The 13,402-nt window shown below is 38.6% G+C and overlaps 1 pseudogene; it reads left to right on the top strand.

Moving 5' to 3' along the window:
• The first annotated feature begins 5,099 nt into the window (after positions 1 to 5,099).
• Positions 5,100 to 7,068, top strand: LOC133243840 (heat shock transcription factor, Y-linked-like; annotated as a pseudogene).
• The last annotated feature ends 6,334 nt before the right edge of the window (positions 7,069 to 13,402 follow it).

Here is a 13,402-nt window from a genome sequence, read left to right on the forward strand (position 1 = left end):
CATGTATATATATAATGTTTAAAGAATAAATGTGTTTTTATTTGAAAGTTAAAAATAGTTTATAGAAATAAAAGTTTAGGGTATTAAAAAGGACTAATATTGTTAAAAGTTAAAGAAATCATATAGAAATAGATCTCAGAATTAACAACAACAACAAAAAAATGTTTGCTTTTTGGTGTCAATACAGTGTCAGATAGTCCCTAGTTGAAGCTTGTACTTATTGTCAACTTCTACTATTGCTATTGCTAAGTCACTTCAGTCGTGTCCGACTCTTTGTGACCCCATAGTTGGCAGCCCACCAGGCTTTCCTGTTCCTGGGGTTCTCTAGGCAAGAACACTGGAGTGGGTTGCCATTTCTTCTCCAATGCATGCAAGTGAAAAGTGAAAGTGAAGACGCTCAGTCGTGTCCGACCCTCAGCAACCCCATGGACTGCAGCCTTCCAGGCTCCTCTGTCCATGGGATTTTTCAGGCAAGAGTACTGGAGTGGGGTGCCATTGCCTTCTCCACAACTTCTACTATTATCCCTCAATTGAACAGTCTTTGAATTAATTGAAGACTTTTCCTGTTGAACCCATCACTTCTGGGTTGGTTTATGCTTCTTTGTTTATATTTCTTTCTTTTATTTGAAAGTCTGTCCATATCTGGTTTTCAACATGAAATGAGGGTGCAGTAGCCTCTTATTTGACCACACTTGCTCAGTATTTTGGGGCTGAGGTGAGACACTGAGAGCAAATACCTCTGGGATATGTGGGGATGCTTGATGTGGATTGATCACATTGGGCTTGCCACTGACAAACGTGTCATATCCTTCCTGGTTCCACCCAGCTCAGTCTCCCGGTTGATATATGAGGGCACTGTCCCAAGTGGGCCCTGTGTTTCACGCACTTCCCAGCCAGTCAGGCACTTAGGTGCTTGGCCAGGGCACTGACCACGATTGGCTCTGTGCTTTGTGCTCTTCGTAAGTCCAAAATCTCGGGTGACTGGTTGGAGGGCAAGGCACAGTCCCAAGTGGGCCATGCCTCTTATACAGCTCTCTGGTCTCAACCACACAGTTTGCCACCTGTACCAGAGTGCACAGTATCAAGTGTGCCATGTGTCTCCTCAGGGTAGCTGACCCCAGGCTGTCATGATCCTGGCCTATGTGAACTGTCCATGAACCCAGGAATTCATCATTAGCAACTGTCAACCAGCTTAGAGCTTGGTAGGGGATGTCTCTGGGACCAAGATATCAGTAACCTATTTCCTTCTGCCTCTGGGAGTTATACACATTCCTCCCTCCCTCCATAAAGGAAAGGGTCTTAAGTGAAAGCTGGCTTGGTCTCCTTTGGTATTTTCTAATGCACAGTCTTCTGTTCTGTGAGTGTGCCATGGTTCACTCTGTGGCCTTAAAACCTTCTTGTAGAAAAAGCCCTTTCTAAAATGGTTGTCTCTAGGGTTTCCATGGTCTATGTTTCTTTGTCACCTTAGCCCTGATTGTCCTCAGGGCACTAAATCCTGGTTCTAACCATAGTGTGTTTGATACATCACAGGCCTCCCTCCCAGACCTCATGTGTGACAGTGGACAGAAGCATCTCAGCCACTTTTTGGCTAGTAATTATGTTTATTGGCATAATCTGTGTTTTTGTTCTTTTTCCCCTGGTTCTGTTTTTTTCTTTTTTTCTTTTTCCTCCCACTGACACTTTTGAGAGAGGGTTTCCTATCTTATGTTAATTTTCCTCCTTTAGGACTCCCTCTCCAAGGAGGGTCCTCGATACCTAAAATTTTTTGTACCCTTACATCTCTTATTTTGTCCTACCTCCTTTTTAAGTGATGTGTTTTCCTTTCTCAGTTTCCAGGGCCCTTCAACATCGCTCACAAATTGATTTCTGGAAGGTGTTCCATGTGCAGTCGATCCTTTGATGGATTTGTGTGGGAGAAAGTGGACTGTGCCTCTTATTCCTCTAACATTATGAGACCCCCACCACAACCCTGGATGATCCATTTTATTAACTGAAATCTTATTGTTGTTCAGTCACAAAGCCATGTCTGACTCTCTGTGACCCTTTGGGCTGCAGACTCTTTGGTCTGTCTGTCCCTCTCCATCACCCAGGGTCTGCCTGAAATCATATCCATTGAATGGGTGAAGCTATACAACCTTCTCCTTCTTTCTCACCCATGTGTCCTCCTGATTTGATTGTTTGCTAAGAATCAGGTCTTTTCTAGTGATTCAGTTCTTTGCTCAGGTGGTCAAAACTTTGGGGACTCATCTTCAGCATCAGTGATTCTAATGCCTCTTCAGAGCTGATTTCCTTTATGTTTGACTGGCTTAATCTCCTTGCATTCCAATGGACACTCACAAGTCATCCCTAGCAGAGCAGTTTTGTGTTTTCACATCTGTACATGTCTACTGGAAAGACCATAGATATGACTCAAAATGCCTCCATTGGTCAGGTCATGTCTTCACTTTTTAACATGCTTTCTAAATTTGGGAGAGCTTTTCTTCCAGTAGGCAATTGTCTTCTAATTTTATAGCTGCCATCACCATCTGCAGTGAATTTAGATCCAAAAGAGGTAATCCGTCACTGCTTCTGTCTCTTCCACCTCTATTTCCCATGAAACTGTGGGACCAGATGTCATGATCTTACTTTGTGTAATACTGAGAAGGAAATGGCAACCCAGTGCAGTGTTACTGCCTGGAGAAACCCAGGGACTGGGGAGGCTGGTGGGCTGCCATCTCTGGGGTAGCACAGAGTCAGATACAACTGAAGCAAGTTAGCAGCAGCAGCAGAGAATGCAAATGTACTGTTTACCCTGTTTTCCTAAGAAAATTGAGAATTATTGTATTCTTGTACCTTTGTTTTCCCTTAATGTTTTGGATAAGAAATCATTTTCTGAGAATATTCTAAGATGATAGTTACTCATTATATATTATACTACTGGTTTAAGTTTCCTGCTGGAGCATGTGTGCCATACTTCTGTGACAACTGGATAAAATACTGCAAAATACACAACCTATAATACATTTTTCCATTAACATAATATATTGAGCCTGTTCATGTTATCTAGTTATATTTTCTCTCATGTGGCTACTACAAAAATACAAAGGAGGACAAGGAACAAGATAAATGCTGTGGACAGGGGCAGAAAGCTGAGCCCCTGTGGCATGAAGTGAGAGAAATTTTGATCATCAATTATTTCTATTGAAACATTTGGTACCAAAAGTTGAAAATGATGAAAGAAAACTAGATACTGAATTATGGAGAAGTGATTGTTGTGTATGCATTCATATAATTTCAGTGTTCAGCTAGTCAGAAGAGCCTGATGATGATCTATGTTCAGTGCACTGGGCATCTATTTTAGCCATTACGTGGGTAGCTGTTATCCCAAATCCAGCTAGTTGACCATTGTGTATGTAGTTCCAACATGTTCCTATGTTACTACTGACTTAAATATTTAAAATTGTATCCAACGTTTGGGGAGCAACAGCTTTCTTTGAACAATATCTCTAAGTAAATGAGAGTTGTCATTTTATGGCCTCAAGGTGTCCTCATAGGTATGAAACCCATCTCTTATTACAGAAAGAATACCCGAAGATGAGGTACATTAAAGGAGAGCCTTTAAGCAACAGAATCTTAAGTATTCAGCCAGTAATTTATTAAGCAATCTTGGGAGCAATAAAAGTGTTTGGCCACCTAAATAAAGTTGCCTAAAATTTTATTTTGACATATGCACATATATACACATGTGCATATATGTGTATATATAAAACAAGTACAATGGCTTTTAATTCCTGTTAGGTATAACAGCATGGAAAACATTAAAACCCAAATCTAGAATGATTCAAAAGTCTACTCAGTTATTGAATATATGTAAGTGGAAATACTTCAAAATATGTTTTATTGGCTACATCTAACATATAAGGACTCTTTTATACCACTCCCCTCTCTCCTTTTAATAAATACCTACCAATTTTCAAAAGTTTGCCCATGTTTAATGAAAATAGTCAGGTACAAATATATATATATATATACACATATTTATATGCATAGATATTTATGTATATAGATATGCACATATGTATATAAAATAGACAGATATATTTCCATAAGAGAAAATATTGATACCAAGCTTAGATCTCAGAATTATTTCCAACTCCATGCTCCATCTCAACAGGATATAGGCAAAGTTGTTGCTGACTCAAACACTTCAAGACCTGGGAAGCCTGTAGACCTCCTTGTGTTCCAAGAGTAATTTTGATCAGCGAAGCTAGAAAAAACAGAAACAAAGGAAATAAGCAAAGTCAAAGGTCTTTAGTTCCTCCTCAAGTGCCATAGATTACATTCTGAGCAATATACTGTGAACAGTTTTAGAGATGCTAAAGCCCCAGCCAGGCTGAAATGAATGCACGTAGACCACAGAGTAGTTGGAAACAGATGGTCAATGATGTTGACTCCCAATGTCCTCAGTAATAGGCCATTAATAGAATGCCCCAAAACTGATCACACTCCACAGGGCGTAGTGTATGATCAGTCATTAAAATCCTTCCTCTGAAAGCATTTGGAGATTTGGGTCTTTGAAGCACCAAAGACTGTTAGGACACCTTCCTCAGTCCTACAATAAACACATGCTTTCACTGAAACACTTGCTAGGACACCTTGCTTGTCCTATAATAAACATGCGCAGTCACCGAAACCCAGAGTCAGTTGATTGATTTTACTGCACAGTAGCGGTAGACCCAAGTTTGCTTGGGTAACAGTAATGAATGTTAAGAATGTGTGTATAGAAGGGTGACAAATCACTTTTATTTCAGGTATCAAGTAGATTTATTGATGTAATTTTTCTGTGTAAAAATTCTTTAGGAATTAAGTTTGGCAGGCTTCATGGCTTTGGTTACTATTTCTGTAAGCAATCTGTATTTTAAGTTGATGCTGAAGTAAACACTGGTTGAACATTTGCTAGGAGACCAGTAACTTTAAGAAGTTACAGTTACCCTTCAATTTCTAGGAGACCAGTGAGTTAGTGATGTCACAGCTTTTTTACTTTGACAACCTCTGTGATGGTCTAGAGAGTATCTCTCTGTAGGCCAGCCAAGAAGCATTTGAAGTTGCAGTGTGTAAAATCAGACAAATGAAAAAAGTATCTGAAGAAAGATTTCTCTGAGATGGCACATATTTCTTCAGAAATTCCAGGTGGCCTCCTAAGGATAAATCAATTGATTCAGAAACCTCCATTAGATCTTGTTAGTATGATTATGCACTTACTGGGGACTCGGTTTTGAGCACTGTGATTGAAGAAATGGTTTTCAGGCTTTGTCTGAGGATCTTGTGATAAAAAGGGCACACTACACATATTATGTCTCTGAAACAGATGAGCTGAATGATTTTCTTTCACATTTCCACAAAAATTTGGGAATATAGTTGCAAATTATCAGCTTGAATCTATTTGGTGGGATGCAAGTGGCATACGGAGTGATCAATGAAGAACTATTTAAGAAAGAGGTCTTGGAAAGAAAGGAGTTTTTCAGAATATTTGAAACCAATAGTATGAAAAGTTTAGTTTGACAGCTTAACCTTTATGCGTATAGTAAGAAGCAACAAATTTTTCAAAGATCTGCTTCACTACCTGACTTTCTGGAAGAAGAAAACATCTGTCTTTTGAGCAAGGTATTCCAGAAATTTCAATTATTGGCAATATGTAAGATTAAATCATGTGACATAGAAAGCATGTTCACAAAGGTAGCTAAACGGAATTTGAAATTGAGATAGCAAATTTTGAAAATGTTTTATTTTTTTGAAGTTGAGAACAACTGGAGGTTAATATATTGGATGTTTAAAAATTTTCCTAGCAACATGACACCAGATCCAAGTCTTGAAGTTACTTAAAGTGGTACTTACTGTATATATACAACATATCTTTAGCTGAGGAGCATAATTGTTTCTAACGTGTTACCTGTTAAAAATACTAATGGAGGTGTTTTATTTGATACTATTTAATTGGTGTCATTAAAGGAATAAATTTTTATAGCTTAGCTTTGTCAGTTTTACATTGGTTTATAAAGAAACTAAATAATTTTTCCTTTGATTTCAGTTACAGACATACTATAAATCAAAATTCAAAACAGGCCATCCTAAACTTTTAATAAGAATGCAAAGAAGAGTTGAGATTAACAATGTGTCTCCAATATCTTCATTCAGTTCAGTTCAGTTCAGTTCAGTCATTCAATCATGTCCGAATCTTTGCGACCCCATGAATCACAGCATGCCAGGCCTCCCTGTCCATCACCAACTCCCGGAGTTCACTCAGACTCACGTCCATCGAGTCAGTGATGCTATCCACCCATCTCATCCTCTGTTGTCCCCTTCTCCTCCTGCCCCCAATCCAGTTCGAGATAAAAAGAAGTATGTTAAAGCAAGGGTCAACAAAGATGATCATAACTCTGAATTTCTTCCAGAAACGAGTGGAGAGAGTGCATTTTCATCCTCCACAATTATGTGTGCCTTTCATATAAAAGCCTCATACCAGCCAGGTATTTGCTAATACAAGCACTGTATCTCCATGTGACTTACCTTCCCCATTACCAATATCAGTTAGACAAACAGAACAGATTGTGGTAGATCAACCTGCTGCTTTAAAAACGTTGTGCATTTTTAATTGGCACTCACATAGCAGCTACAACCAAGTAAATGGCTAAATTGAGGACTTTGCTACTACAACTACAACTACTTCTCAGAACCACATTGTATCTCCATTACAGAGCAGTTATTCTGGACTAATGGTGGAACCTTCTAAACTTCCAGGCAGGTATAACCATGTGTCAGCCCATGACAGTTCTTTTCCTATCCTGCAAGAGAGAGGCATCTCATGGTCCTCAGTGCCAATGATCACTTATACATCTGCCTCCTCTCTTTCAAGTCAACTCATCAACTATCATCCTTATATGAAAACCATGCTAATTAAAACTGACCTATCAAATAAGTGTCAGATTATGGAAACTAATGAAGATTGAACTTTACATTGGGAGATGTCAACAAATATCTACAATTCTTGGATTTCAACAATAAAGTTACATGTTCATCTTCATAGTTTCATTTTCTATTTTCAAACAATCAACAGTAAAATGAGGGTTTAATTCAATGGCTGGCTATTTTACTGCACAGTTTTATAAACTCTTCAGTTCAAGAAAAATTCATTATGCATCCTAGGTAAATGACACCTGATCTAATGTTTGTAAGCAAGAAAATTAGAACAAAAGGAAAATAGGTAATGAATGTAAAGTGATTTCTGAAATCATCCCAGCTGAAATGAATGGGTGGCTCAATTAGGGTGGTATGGGTGAAGGAATAGATACAAATAAAATCAGAAAAATGGAAATACACAGGATGTACCTTAGTGCATTCACAGTTACCTTATATTCTATTAGTTACTGGGAGATTATTAAAAGGTTAGACAGCAGATTGTCTTCATTATAGAAATTCATTTGGTTCTTGAAATATATAGTGTAGCATGTCCAAAATCATGATCACCGTTATATCATGGCTGTGTACCAAAGATAACATGACATAATCAGTGACTGGCCCATGGTCAGCACAAGATATGTACTTTACAAGTGGTATTTTATAGGGTCATTTATGCTCTGCTGTCCTTAAGGTGCACCTTTATTTCCTGACACCAAGATCCACCTTATATTTCCTAAGACATGTTACAATGTTGCTTATCTGTTCTCACAGAGACAGACACATTCCTGGTGGTGATTACAGCACATCAGCATGGTTAACAAGTTATTTGAAGACATGACATATGTTTTCCTTAGTAGTTTCATTATATTTCTCTTCTGGAACTACAATCACACAAACTTTCAGTCACGCTAAGCCCCTTCTCAAAATTTTGCCTTAATTCTTTCTTGGGGTTGGAAGGAACATCTGTTTGGTCTCCTACCAAGGTGAGCACAGATATGAGGTCTTCAATGTGTTTTATGTCTACTCTCTCTCTTTTTTTTAATGTATCTTTCACATCAGGTCAAACTTAGAGCCTGCAAATGTCACATTTTAAGCACTTACTAAATTATTCATAAAGAAATGTAATAACCAATCAAATGCTCTACACATTACTCAACAACATCCTATAACCTGCACTATTATCATAATTCACCTTTCCTATTTACTGAGAAATTATTACAAATTGATAAATATGTATTATATTTACATGAATGTTAAATGTGGGAATTCAAATTATAAAATGATTGCTTCTCTCATGAAGTCTACAATCTACAAGAACCCATTCTATGCATGTTGTTTCAGGCCACAGTTCCCTAAAATTCAGAAGTAGTTACAGAGACATGTATCCAAAAAATAAAAAAAAAGGAAGATATTTTTTATTTTAATAATCTAGAAAATCATGGAGTAAGCAAGGATCAAAATCAATGGTTGATCCTAAATATATTTCACTTTGAAATACTCTGAGCAGAGTCCCTGCTTGTTGGACTATCCACACTGTCATGAAGACTACCTAGAAATATTGGGAGTCTCAAAATTGTGGTTATTCCTTCAGATGGCTGTGGCAACATCAAGTCATGTCCCTGTTTTGGAATGGTAACCCCCATAGGACAACACCAAATTAAGTTCAACTGTCTCATTCTAGCAGCTAATGGACAGTGAAATCTGTGGAATATCTGTGTAGATAAGGGAGTGGGCAACAAAACACACTCCTTTTCTTTCACTGAAACATTTTGTTAAATATAAGTGAGAATACTATGCTTTAGAAAGGTGAACATTTTGGAGCAATCGTAAAAGTTATTGAAATTGGTGTCATTAGTTGTCATTTCAAGCCCAAAGTCCAATGGCCTTATTTTAGATTTCAGGTGTCTTAACTATGTAGTCAAATTTGCATGCTCTGAGCAATATCACCTTAAAGGTGATTTCAGCTTCCATTTCATTACCGTGTACTGATTAATCTTTCTCAGGCCCTTTTATCTTCTTTTCATGTTCTGCTTTCAGTGGCGGGTCCTTCTCAAAAATAACAAGATTAATTCACTTAGTCTTCTGTGATAATTTGGAAGAGGCATGAATAAGGACATTCAATATATCATCTTGAAAAGCTACTGTTTTTGTTCCCTCATGAAAGCATATTATTAAACTGTACTTCAATTGTCTAACCAAAGGAAGACTGGTTACATGATCCTTTATCTTGGTGATCAATTCCTAGATGGCCTCAACATATTGGTGCCTTTAATTCTCAAAAACATAAAGAAAATAGCTCGATACATTAGGGAAACATTGTACATGAATTCAAATTTTCTTTCCTTTGTGTATTTACTTTATGAAATTGAAGTCGTTCAGTCGTGTCTGACTCTTTGCGACCCCATGGACTGTAGTCTACCAGGCTTCTCTGTCCATGGGATTTTCCAGGCAATAGTCCTGGAGTGGATTGCCATTTCCTTCTCCAGGGGGTCTTCCCAACCCAGGGATCGAACCCAGGTCTCCCACATTGTAGACAGACGCTTTACCATCTGATCCACCAAACGAATTCAGTTTATAATTGGGACCTAAAATTGTAAAACAATGGAAAGAGTTTCAGACTTTCATTGTAAAACAATGGAAAATGTTTCAGTGGAAACAGTGTCAGACTTTATTTTTGGGGGCTCCAAAATTACTGCAGATGGTGACTGCAGCCATGAAATTAAAAGACGCTTACTCCTTCAAAGGAAAGTTATGACCAACCTAGATAGCATATTGAAAAGCAGAGACATTACTTTAGCAACAAAGGTTCATCTAGTCAAGGCTATGGTTATTCCAGTGGTCATGCATGGATGTGAGTGTTGGACTGTGAAGAAAGCTGAGTGCCAAAGAATTGATGCTTTTGAACTGTGGTGTTGAAGAAGACTCTTGAGAGTCCCTTGGATTGCAAGGAGATCCAACCAGTCCATTCTAAAGATCAGCCCTACGGGTTCTTTGGAAGGAATGATGTTAAAGCTAAAACTCCAGTACTTTGGCCACCTCATGCCAAGAGTTGACTCATTGGAAAAGACTCTGATGGTGGGAGGCATTGGGGGCAGGAGGAAAAGGGGACAACAGAGGATGAGATGGCTGGATGGCATCACTGACTCGATGGACATGAGTTTGAGTGCAATCCAGGAGTTGGTGATGGACAGGGAAGCCTGGCATGCTGTGATTCATGGGGTTGCAAAGAGTTGGACATGACTGAGCGACTGAACTAAACTGAAAATTGCAAAAGTAAAAACAAAAATTTAAGTGAGTTAATTCCAGCGAATTGGGGAAAAAAGTAGAAATACTGATGGGAGAAGGTTAGAAGCTGAAATTGGATGCTGAAAATATAACAAGCAAAAGTGTAACTGCAAGGTCGAACAAGGTCAATATGACTTCCATTTTGTTACCCTGCATTATTTTCTTTTTAGCAAATCACAGAATAGTTTTACATGCAAAATATTCTAAGATCCTGTGGGATGCAGAACAAAATTTTGTATTTTAAAACATTCTGATCTAAGATGTCACTATAGTGAAATCATTGAACTACATAATAACTTCCAACATTAAGCTTAAAAACAAATAACAGAGAACAACATGCAGTTCATTCTTACTCCTTGGAAGAAAAGTTATGACCAACTTAGATAGCATATTCAAAAGCAGAGACATTACTTTGCCAACAAAGTTCCATCTAGTCAAGGCTATGGTTTTTCCAGTGGTCATGTATGGATGTGAGAATTGGACTGTGAAGAAAGCTGAGCACCAAAGAATTGATGCTTTTGAACTGTGGTGTTGAAGAAAACTCTTGAGAGTCCCTTGGACTGCAAGGAGATCCAAAAAGTCCATTCTGAAGGAGATCAGCCCTGGGATTTCTTTGGAAGGATTGATGCTAAAGCTGAAACTCTAGTACTTTGGCCACCTCATGGGAAGAGTTGACTCATTGGAAAAAACTCTGATGCTGGGAGGGATTGAGGGCAGGAGGAGAAGGGGACAGCAGAGGATTAGATGGCTGAATGGCATGACTGACTCGATGGACGTGAGTCTGAGTGAACTCTGGGAGTTGGTGATGGACAGGGAGGCCCAGCAAGCTGCAATTCATGGGGTTGCAAAGAGTTGGACACGACTGAGAGACTGAACTGAACTGAAGTGTGCAGTTCATAGGTGTCCTTCTCTGAGTCCTTGGGTTCTATTTCCTTTCATAATTGTGTTTTCAGCATATAAGACTGAGACTGTGCTTGTGTGTGTGCGTGCATCAGATTATGAATGTGTTTGTGAGTGTATGTGTAGGTTCTCTTTTGGACTTTTATGATAGAGATTTCAGCTGAAGAGATGGGTAATTCAAAAATTTAAAGAGGCACAAATTAAAATGACCATTCAAATGTCTGCTTTCATTTTTCAAAGTTCAAGACAACTGAGTGAGTTTCAGATGTTGAAAGCATTTTAATAATAACTAATCTACTGCACTATAACATTGTTACAAACTATGGTACTCTCCCAATCACACAGCACAAATTGAGTGGGACTTTAGATATCTATTATGTCTGGCAATAACAAAACACCTACTCGCTTATATGGCAGTACCAGAGAAAGCTAAGTAGATGCCTGGAGTTTCAACCAGGCCTTCATATAATAGGATACTACCTTTCTATGGGAGGCTGCACACTCACCAATAACAAAGAACACTCTTAGGAATCAAAGCACCTAAGAATGGAATCTGTAATTCTGTTCCCACATGGTAGATGTTGATTTCCCCCTTCCCAAGAGTATCAGACAGACAATTAAAATAGAAGGAAGTTAAAACATGGCCCACATACATCTTACATAATACCTTAAATGTTCAAGTTCCACCACACTGCTAAGATGATGACAATACAGGACTTCTGGCTTCAACTCTGTGTGGCAATCATCATATAAGAATTTTATGAATATTTGAGATGCACTGATAGTGAAAATCTATAAAGCCAAAAATCTTGAGATCTGATTCAAAGAGGAAAACTGTGTACCCCATGTCTTCAGTTTTATAGGACTTCCACATGCATTCACACATTTCCACAATCCTCAACCTTTATATGAAGTAAAAAAAACTGACATTAAGAGAAGAGGAATGGTCTATTCACATGAAGGCAAGTGGAAAAGTCAAAATGGATCCAGTCTCCTACATACATCTATGCTCAGTAATGGAACCTATTGTAAGCATCCCTAAGGGCAACTAGGATAAACAACTCAAAGATGCTTCTCCCAGGATTAGAGAGGTTAATTGAGAAGCTAAAAGCTTGTTTAACTCTCACCTAATCCTTCAGATCACATACCTTGCCTGTTAACATATCAGAAGATGGGAAGCTCTAGCAGATATTTACAGACAATGCCTGCTTCTGCTTAAGGCCAAGATTGTAGATCCAAGTGGCAGGTGGGATAAGGTTTCCATCTCAGGATATCATATGACACCGCAGGTGTTCTCCTTCTCTGGGAAGCTTTAAAAAGACATTGTGGGAAGCACAATATGAGGAAGGAAGGGAAGGAAACTGACAAGAGCTCTGTTCTTTCTAATCATCCTGAATCTCACTTATTCCAATTCCAATGACAGACTTAACATGCAATCTGAATCATCTCCCAAGCACTGCTAGCTCTAATTTTTTTACGTCGTTCAGTCCCTCAGACTTGTCAGACTCTTGTGACTCCATGTAGAGCAAGAATCCAGGGTTCCCCTGTCCTTCAAATCTCCCAGAGTTTTATTCAAACCCATGACCTTTGAGTTAGTGATGCTTTGCAGTCATCTCGCCCTCTGTCATTCCCTTCTTCTACTTCACTCAGTGTTTCCCAGCATCAGTTTCTTCCCAGCGATTTTGCTCTTGGCCTCTGGAGGCTGATATATTGTCTCTTCATGTGCAGCATCAGTCCTTCTGAGAGCAGTCAGAACTGATTTCCTTCGCGCTTTACTAGTTTGAACTCCATGCTCACCACAGAACTCTCACACGTCTTCTCCAGCCCTCCTATTGTAAACCATCCATATTTTGGCAGTCAGTTCTTGTGTTCCTGCTCACTCCTCCATACATTACTTCTGAAAATCAACTTTGGCTATTCAAGTCTTTTTTTCAATAATCTCTCAGCTCTGTAATATGGTTTCTAGACTGGTCATAGCTTTTCATCTAAGGGACAAGTGCCTTTTAGTTTCATGGCTGCAGTCACATCATGCAGTCATACTGGAGGTCAAGAAAGTGAAACTTGTCACTAATTCAACTGTATCTGATCAAAATATCTCAAAATGATGGGACCAAATTCTATGATCTTATTTTTTTGTGTTTGTTTGTTTTTGTATTGAATTTTAATCCAGCTTTTTCAATCTCCTCTTTCACCTTCATCAGAAGGCTCTTTAGTTCCTTGTGTTTTTCAGCCATTTGTGTGTTGTCATTTTATAACTGTTTATTCATACTTCTCACAGTAA

This window comes from Bos javanicus, chromosome Y (assembly GCF_032452875.1).
Source record: "Bos javanicus breed banteng chromosome Y, ARS-OSU_banteng_1.0, whole genome shotgun sequence".
In the NCBI taxonomy this organism is placed as follows: Eukaryota; Metazoa; Chordata; class Mammalia; order Artiodactyla; family Bovidae; genus Bos; species Bos javanicus.